The sequence below is a fragment of the Carassius gibelio genome, chromosome B5, assembly GCF_023724105.1.
Source record: "Carassius gibelio isolate Cgi1373 ecotype wild population from Czech Republic chromosome B5, carGib1.2-hapl.c, whole genome shotgun sequence".
In the NCBI taxonomy this organism is placed as follows: Eukaryota; Metazoa; Chordata; class Actinopteri; order Cypriniformes; family Cyprinidae; genus Carassius; species Carassius gibelio.
The window spans coordinates 26,257,625-26,267,443 of NC_068400.1; the positions used below are offsets into that span (position 1 = coordinate 26,257,625).

The 9,819-nt window shown below is 37.5% G+C and overlaps 1 long non-coding RNA gene across 1 annotated transcript; it reads left to right on the top strand.

The window, feature by feature from the left end:
• The first annotated feature begins 358 nt into the window (after positions 1-358).
• On the top strand, positions 359-6,219 carry LOC127958157 (uncharacterized). Its single transcript, XR_008153988.1, has 3 exons — positions 359-429; positions 989-1,088; positions 4,313-6,219. It is a non-coding gene; the product is annotated as an uncharacterized LOC127958157 (long non-coding RNA).
• Positions 6,220-9,819: the final 3,600 nt, after the last annotated feature.

A 9,819-nucleotide genomic window follows, 5' to 3' on the forward strand; every position in this document is an offset into this window, starting at 1 on the left:
TACGCCACTTAATATAACTGCTTGGGCTTTTTAAAAGACGTAGTCTAGCTACTCATTAATGTTTGCACAAAATCACTCCAACGCCCCCCCCCCCCCCCCAAATTGTGTTTATTATAATAATAAAGGCCCATCGCTCCCGCTTTGGGCACATTTCAGTTGTTAAGAGTTTGAAGATTTTACTTAATTATGCGTAGTAGGTAAGAAACAACATGTCCAGTCACTTAACATTTTGCATCGTATGACCAACATAAGCTCTGTTGAAGGTTTTTTGTTGTTGTAGTTTTTTTTTTTTTAAGAAAAATAAAAAATCGACTATCAAAGACTTTATTTAACCTGTCTTTATTTTGTAATGCACAGAAACGGGCGAACCATCTAACTGTCAGTGTGGGACTCTGCTGAATGCCTGATTAAGGTGGCAGTCAAAAACAGGTAGGAAAAATATCTGTTTTTACAGATTGTTGAGTGGCCCACAAAACGAAATGCATTGTCAAATTGCGAATTAATTATAAAATAGCAGTGACTGTAATTGTATTCAGTGAGGTATTTTCTTTCTAGTTAGCTTGTTGTAGGAGTTTAGTTAGAGTAGGCTAGGCTAACTGTCAGTTCATGCTGGAGGTAATGGCTTTATTGCTCACAAACCATCATCTATTTAGAGCTTATGTGCTAATTGCCTTGGATGGTCACAGAGACCAAGATCATAAATCCGTTAGTAGTTAAAACAAGCCCAGACTAACAATAATTAGGCTACCTTACGTGTCTGAGATTTCTTAAAAGGCATGGAAACCACAACAATGACACATAAGCACACAAAACGTAGCCTATGTTGTCAGCTAGAGGAGCAGGACCCCTTCTCTGACAAGTCATGGGCCCTGCATATGCAGAAATCTAACAGCACCTACACGATAACGTCTTAAAAAAACTTATTAAAAATAAATATTTGTAATGACAGTAAAACTGTAGGTGTCTTCGTGTTATTACATTTTTTTAGCACAAATATGGGAAAACAAAGGCATGTCCACAAGGGCTGAGTTTCCCGAAGCATAAGCAGAAGAAACAGAACGAAAGCAGAAGTAGAACGTCAGGTGCACGTAAGTATAGCCTACTTAATCTCTTAGGCACTTTTCCATCAAAAGCATCATCTATGTAGATAGTAACAGTGTTCGTTGGCTATAGCTATTAATGAGAGCTACTGAGCATATTGTCGTTAGACTTTCTCCTCGTTTTCAGTTGGAATCAAGAGGGGATTTCAAATAAGCAATGTGTGTTTTCATAATTTAAAAAGTCATTGTATAGTCTACACTACATCCGAGAACAAAACGGTGGATGTAAAAATCGCTCAGAAAGCAATAGCCTAGTAACCCGCACTGCGCATGTCACGTGATAGGCCCGGATTTAGCTACATATGGACACTAACTTTACTCAGGGCTACTTTGATAAACATAGACTTAATAACTAATGACAAGAGAGAAAAGCTACCCTTATAAGCTTGTTATTACGGACTATTGATGTCAGAAGACATAGGCTCCTGAAATATATATATATATATATATATATATATATATATATATATATATATATATATATATATATATATATATATATATATATATATATATTTATAATTCAGAAATAATTAACAATTTTTTAACACTTCGACAAGATAAGGGTAGTTTCCACATTAAGCAGTATTTTCACTATTTCGTGTTCGAAAAAACCCATTCTTTTACATATCAACGATACCTGACGCCGGACAGCTCCTGTAATCGATGCACTGAAGTCCTAATAATGCGACGGGCCAACGCGGATGGACCGGTCTTTAAAATAACGTAGGCTTTAGTTACGATAACAGTGTGATTTGCAACCCATATATGTGGACAGTTTTATATTGTTTAAGACACAATAAATCTATATTTCATAAATAGCCTATATTAATCCAGGGAAAGCATATTAGTTCAACTTTAGTAGCCTATTACAAGGTATTCGCTACTACTTGTTTTCAGAAACAAGGGGTTAAGTTAATTCTGTAGGAATTCAACACATCTCCATATCAAAAAGTATCCGAGGTAGGCTATCTCGCGTCCTCATATCATTTATAATCCCACAGAGATTTCCTTGAAACTAAATGTCCACCTTACATTTATCTGCTTAAACCTTTGCCATCGTGTTTTGTTATGGTTTTACAACGATTGTCCGAAGCAGAGCAAAGCCGTATATTCCTAATGCACACAGTTTAACAGGAGCGGATGGATTCTTAGGAAAGAAGAGCAAAGATAAGCGACTGTATTTGAGGGAAAGAGCTTTTGTTGTGTGTGGTAAAGAGTCACCTCGCATATTCATAACGGTCTGTTTAAACCGACCCGCAGCAGGAATTTAATTGGAATTTCGTCTGTCTTAGGCACATCCACGCTGGAAGACACACGAGATTAATTGCTTTAAAAAGGGTGATTATGTACACGTGCAAGAGGAGTACAGATAAAGAGACATAATGTCTGACTTTTACAACATACATTTCAAGATACATTTCATTAAAACTAAACAGTTTTACCACAAATGGACAGATATAATTAATATTAGCCTACTATCATTATAATATATAAACCACACACACACACACACACACACACACACAGTCAAGAAGCCTAAATATCATTTATGTTTTGTTAAAGTATCACAGGTAAAGTGATAGAAGTGACAAAAGGTGTGAGAAGAGATCCTAAGGAACATAAAACTCACATGCAACCTTATAAAATGAGGATATTGTTTTTATACATACCAAGGTACTATAAAAACATACATGTTCAGAAACATACATATCCCAAACTACAGATAAATAAACACTCTCTCTAAAATAAACTTTAAATAACAAAAATGTAATCTCCGTCCTCTCTACCTTCAAACATGCAGCTTCATGCATCAACATTTTACAGAATATTTTCCAAGTAAAGAAAATAGCTTCCACTCTGCTTCTCCTCATAAAGTGAATATGGGTAAAAAAAAAAAGTGAAAGCAGCAGCTCTATGGAGCAACGATGAGTCATAAGGTAATTGAAATTGGGTTGTGAGTAATTTTCACTTTGCTGAGTAGTTAGTCAAATTAGTGCTTTAAGGCAAATAGAGCAGGTTGTTTGAGGCTAGAGCTCCAACAGGCAGCTAAATTGATGACTCACTGTAGTGTCCAGAACGGCTCCGTATAGTCAGGAGACTTTCAGAGCGGATGATGTGGTGTCTTTATTTAAGAGAAACGATGCTTAAATGAGGCAAAAGGTACACTTTTGTAACTTATTTAACCATAAAAGGTGTATATTAGATACATAGATACACATTAGTACCTAACGTGTACTAGTACCTAAATGTGACCTTTTCTGAAAACATAGATGAACAAAGAAAGTGTTTCTTTACAAAACAAACGTATCACGACTGACTGGACTGACACAAATATCTGGTGTATCATCTAAAAAAAAAAAAAAAACATTTGCCAGATTTCTTAATTAAGTACATCAGTGAACTGTCACAACAGTGCATATCAATATCAACTTCCTTATCTAATCCTCTGCATATAATGAAGCATCAGAAGTCACTTACATTTTCTCCCTTTAGTCATCAGGTTTGCTGAAGATGTATTATGTTTGATTCAGGATTCATAACTAAGAATGAACAACAGAACTAATTGTGTAGGGTGTGGTGTAGTGTATCTGTATATGTAAACAATGCATATCAAACTGGTATCTGTTTAGTCTCACTCCCGGTAGCCCTTAGTCATATCATATGTTCAACATTGTCGCAGACCTTCTGCTATGGATTTAGACAACAAAACCTGAATCAGGAATCTGAACAAGAGCACCACTCATGATCTGGCTGCATGGCGTCTTTCCTGTCACTAAGCAAAAAGTTTCCTCATCATTTCGATTATTTTGTTTTTGACAGAGAAACTAGAGACTAAATATGATGTTTTGAACAAACACAGCTACTATCATGTCCACTTCCATGTCAAAGGCAGTGAAATAGGAAAGATAAGCCAGTTTGGTCACCAAATAATATATTCCTGTATTTTCTTTTGTCACTCCTTTTCATTCTCTATCAGAAGGTCTTTGTTGGTGAGCTAAGTAATAGATAGTAGTAGTGGCGCTGATGAATTCGGTCCTTGTCTGTGCATCTACTTTCCTTGCAATCACTACATGAAGGCAACAGACACACAACTTCAGAATCTGACTGTCTTTCTGTGCTTTTCTTTGAATAAAATGCTCTGTGAACTTTTAGTTAAATGAGACAATTGCACTCTCAGTAAACCTAATCTTTTTCGCTTTCTTTTTCAGATACTCAAAGACGGGCAGCAATGAGATATCTGCAGGCATTTGGTGGAAAAAACACATGGTTCGATTATGCTAATTGATACACACACACCTACACCCATAGAATGAAAAAAAAAAAAACAGTACCTGCATCTCTGTTTACACGTCACCCTCTTGTACTGTACATTGAGTGCCCCTCCATCAGTTCTATCTGTCTGCAAGGGAAAATATTCATTCCTAAACACAAATTCCTCTACACTTCTTTAAACATCAGCTTTTGATAAATATAGGCAGAGCTTTTATTGAAAATCTGTGAAACAGCATGTTTTCAAAAGTGAAAGCGGACCGATTACAGACAGCTGTGGCACTCCAAATGAGCCTCTCCACCCCATGCTTAGGACAGCAGTTAGTGAGGGACTTCCTGCATGGAAAGCTGTGTATGTTTTCCTTCAGTGAACTGAACATCCTGCAGATCTTAAATTCCAGTCAGCAGTAAACTCCCTGACCTCTGAGCACAAAATTAGGCACATCATACAAGCAAAAGACAAGAGGGAAAGGAAGGACTTCAAAACAGAGACAGGGAGAATGAGAGATAATTCAAACTTACACATCTTCTGTGTTGCATTTCTCATAACTATACATTGTATGAAAAGGAAACTAGAGTGCATGATTAATTATAGGCTATATAAGCAAAACAATTTTTTTTTCAACAGCAGAACATTTTATGATAGTCATAGTTTGTAAAGTATACAACCTATTTCTAGCTATTTTTCCAAACCTGACCATATGTTATTTTGTATTTAGGTTAATTCAAATTAATTTGTCAAATTACAAAATGTTTTTTGCCTAAATAAAACCAGTTCCTTTATTACAACATGGAACACATTTGTTTTGTTACATGATGACAAAAGTTTTTGCACTATATCTAATCACAGGAAAATGTGGGACAATTAACAAAGCAACCCATATAAATAGATCTAGTCATTGTATTGTAATGCTCATAAACTTCCAGACTCTTTTTACATATATGTGAGATCCATTTGTTTATTATGACACATATATGCAATAAAAGGGATGATCTTGTACTGTATAATACCCTTCTATGTCTAATAACACAGTGATGTAAACAGCCATGAAAGTGTCAGATTTCATCTGCTTTTACATGGACAGGGTTGTCAGTTACAACATAAGCGGTGAACCCTCACTGCCAATGTGTTTATTGAGCTATTATCAATTGACTGATGAAACAAACTACTCACCAGTCAACATATGTTCTTGATTTGCTGGATTTATTTGATTTTAAACCATATGTTTTCTGTTTTGAAATGATTATGGAGGTTTGCAACGGAGCATTCTGTGCTGATCACAAACATTAGAGTTTTGGTGAAACAATATGATTTTTACTTTTGTTTATTTTGAGTTTCAAGAGCAGTGGTGAATTTTCCTGGGGCGACGAGAGGCATTTTAATCCATGTATTTCTTTTTTCATAAGGTACATTTTCCTATTTAATAAAAGATACTGCTTCATATAACCAAGATGGAAATAAAATATGTGCCTTCTGCCTTCCTCATACCACAGTCACAAAATACATTCACTGGCTATATATTTAATGCTTTTGACACTCTTCCTCTTGTCCTGAAATACTCCCATATTTCCAGTCGTCTATCAGAAAAAGCTTAAAGGTAAGTGGAGTTCCCTCATTACCTTGTAGGGCTGTTTCTGCCTTAAGTTAGCAGGTGCACAGCAATTGATAAATCCGAAAATGCCATACAATAATGTAATGTATAATGTACAATTCCTCTATGTATTTTTGATGTATAGAATGTAAAATGTTAATGTTCTGACCTGTGTTGACATTTGACATATCTGAATGCCTCTAAATAAACTATTTTGGAATATGTGCATATTAAAATTTTTCTTTTGTTTCTCATTTCCCGTGTTTCCTTTGTCTGAAATCATATGCTTTATCTGGAATATTATTGTGTCCAGCTCTCAAAGGACAGAGTTGTTTCCCAGAGCTGATCACATGATCCTATCATGTGCAATGAAGTTGTCTCCTATTGGTCAGTTACTCCACTATGCCACATTAGCACATCACTTTTTTTTTTTTTTTTATTGTTTTACAGATTGGGGACCAGAAGGTAAAGTTATTTATAGTGTAATTTTTTTTTATATGTGGTTATAAATGTGCAACCCCCCCCATCATTTCCCTTATTTATGTTGGTAATGACACTTGCCCTGCTTCGGTGAACTGGAGGAGAGGCCAAGGAAATCACAGCGCCTAATCACTTGAACAATGTGAGTGAATGTGTAGCTTTCTGAACAATGCGACAGCACATGATGATGTGGGTGGAAGAGAAATCCCAAATCCCAAAAACACTCTCCCTCCATCATATTCTTTCTCGACTTTTTAGCTATTCTTTATGTACCATGTCTGTCAGCGACTTCTTTACTGGTTTTTAGGTGGTTTCGCAGATAATCAAGAAACAGTAAACACCACAGACAGTCGACTATGGCATGACCTTGGAACACGTCCCGTGCTATGCTACGTCTTTCATCTCTTTCGCTTTAGACGCTGGGCTGTGGGATTGCAGCTGTGTGGCGGGTGCCACCAGACTGTTCATGTCTTGCCTTGTGTGTATGTGCGTGCCTATGTGTGCGAGCGAGCGATCCCTTGGGGCTCTCTCCCTCAGTCCTGGCTCCCTGATTCGGTGTGTAAAAGCACCCCTGAATGATGGATTACTGTGTCAGTGCGGCCTGCGAAGGATTAATTTGTTTCATTGATTTCTCTTTAGGCAGAATGCCAGCGTTTGCTGCTTCCCACCTCCTTCCCGGAGACTCCCGGCCATAATAGACGGTAATGGCCTAAGACAAATCAACCCATTTCTTGTAAAAATAGCAGCAAATAACCCCTGACTTTGCCTCACGAGCGTAAACCAGGGAGAAGCTCGATTCTGACAGCCACATTCACAGCGGGCATTAACCCCAGGAGAAAGCTCGTGCTCCACTTGAACAAAGCCATAAGTCTTGAATACTTACATCCCCCACTCACAGCTCAGAATGGATTGGTAATGACCGACTGTCTGGCTGTGCAGGTTATATGCTTTGCCTCGGCCAATCACAGGAGTGAGTGCCCTCCTCGATCTTTACAACACCATCCTACCAAGCAAAAGTTTCTGTGCATTAGTTGAACATATGGATATCATATTTAAGCCCCACAGTGAGAACCCTAACAAATGTAGCCTATAAACACTCACCCCTGACTGTGTTTGCTAGCTCGAGGCCTGCCGTTGTGATGTTTCAGGCCTGGGCAGAGGATGAGAGAGTGTGTGGAGCTCTGGCCAGGACCCTCTATGTGGTCTCTAAAGGGCCTGGAACACATAACATGCAAACACACACACACACACACACACACACACACACACAGAATAAAGTGTACTTTCAGAACTGATGGGCATTCTTAGTCAAGTGTTGGATTCAGATTTTCAGTTTAGAAATCTGAGTGCAGTACTTTGAATGAACAGTAGGGAATGACATCTTGAATGGTCAGTTCAGTTTATGGGTCCACTTTAGCATGATTGGCGTAATTCATCTTTTAAAATTCATATTTTTCTTTTTTCTTTTCTTCTTCTTTTTCTTCTTTCTTCTTTTTGGTATAGACACAGCAGTTTTTTAATGAAAACAAACTGTGCCATGCATCTAGGAACAAACTAAATATATTTAATTTTTTTCAAGTTAAGGGTTCTTGTCCCTACTCCTTTTTTCTTTGTATCTACAGAATAGTTGAAAATGCAGACAATAAATTTTACATTCATTTTAGAACAATCTAAAGATCTAAAAAAAAAGAAGGTTAAATCTGATGTTGGACAAAGATAATTTCTGATGAGATTTTTCCTGGTGAGATTTTTTTTTTTTTAAACACCCAATATTTTTATGTATATTTTTGATAAAACCTTGACTAGTAATATTTAAAGCTGTGTAGTCCATATAAACTGTGGTTCTTCTCCTATCTTCTCCTGAATGATAAGTTTGACACCTTGCATAGACAATACAATTTTGTCTAGTTTTTATTTCCTGTACACCAGGGCTGAATTAATATAATATTGATATGAATATATTCATCCCATTCAAAGACACACTCATTCTGGTTTAAGTTCTCAGTCTTGTCTCGCAATAATTATTTACTGTCCTTCCACTGAAGGCACTGCAGTGCAAACACTTGACACATTTTTTTTTTTTTTTTTTTACCTCGAACCAAATCAATCCTAATGCCCTTTCGGCCCTGTCTAGAAACAAAGTTCTTCAACACTGATGCTGTGGGTGGAATTAAGTCATCTCAGCTATGATACTAGCTCATTGCTAGCCACTTCTCAGGCTCATTGCTGTCAAGGGCTGTGTTCCTCTCAGAAAAACAACAGTTCTCAGGGGTCCTTACATCCTTAAGTGGCTCCAGAAAAGGTTAGTTGTCAGGTAATTGTCCAGCTTCGCTTGGGCTTATCTTAATCATAGTGCTTCAGCTTAAGCCTGGGTCTGTGTTATGAAGAGGCTAACAGTGCTAAAGAGGGGGGCTATAGCTAGCTCATGGGTTTTGTTGTTGTTTTTTTCTCTTTTTTTGTGCCTGCCTGGTGTGCTGAGATAGCCAGAGCAAAGTACGGTAAGTTAGCGTCAAGTTACAACACATAATGTGGACAAAGTGTTGGACTACTGTTGATAGACGCAACAATATTTCATACAGAAGAAAAACAAAAAGAACAAATGGAATGAAAACGCAGCAACACCTTTGAGCCGTCTAGAACCAAACAAGCAAGTCAAGGCACAATCCATTTGTCATGGTTTGTTATGTATATCTGTAAAGTGCAGTAACTTGAGGGGTTTTGAAACCTTTGATGTTGCCATTGAGTCACTGTTAAAGGGGTTTTGTTGGAGGAAAACTGTATTCAGGATCCATAGCACTATACAGGGTCCTTTGGTAACATAAAACAACAACAACAACTAAGAAGGCCTCTAACAAGGGTCAGCAAATGTTCGCAAACACCTATTAACTTTGTACTTAGAAAGCCAAATTAAAACACACGAAAAAGCACAGATCGCTGATCATAGAAACATTAAAAATGTAAACCAGGTGCATTCATCCGTTGCAGCCATTCGTTCTAATGTAGTTTGCAGTGGTGACACATAGTCTGCTGTCATTTTGCTCCACTAACGTCAAAGGTCGAACACAAACTATAAAATATTTGTTGGGAGACCATCAATAATCTTGACATGCCCAACCATACAGTACAAAGCTAGAGGCAGAATGAAGTGTCTCGACAAAAGCATCTGGTGCACATGTTGACCCAGAGGCCAAAAGGTTAGCAGCCAGACTTCTTTACCCATCCCCACCATGCTTTCATATGTTCATTTGATAGTCGCTGTGGCAATTATAAAGGTATACTTCAGCCAGGTCTAATGGACTAGGGGCAAAGAGCAAAGCCTTTACAGTGGGAAACCAAGTCAAAGGTTAGCATGGCCATAAGACTGATTATGGAGC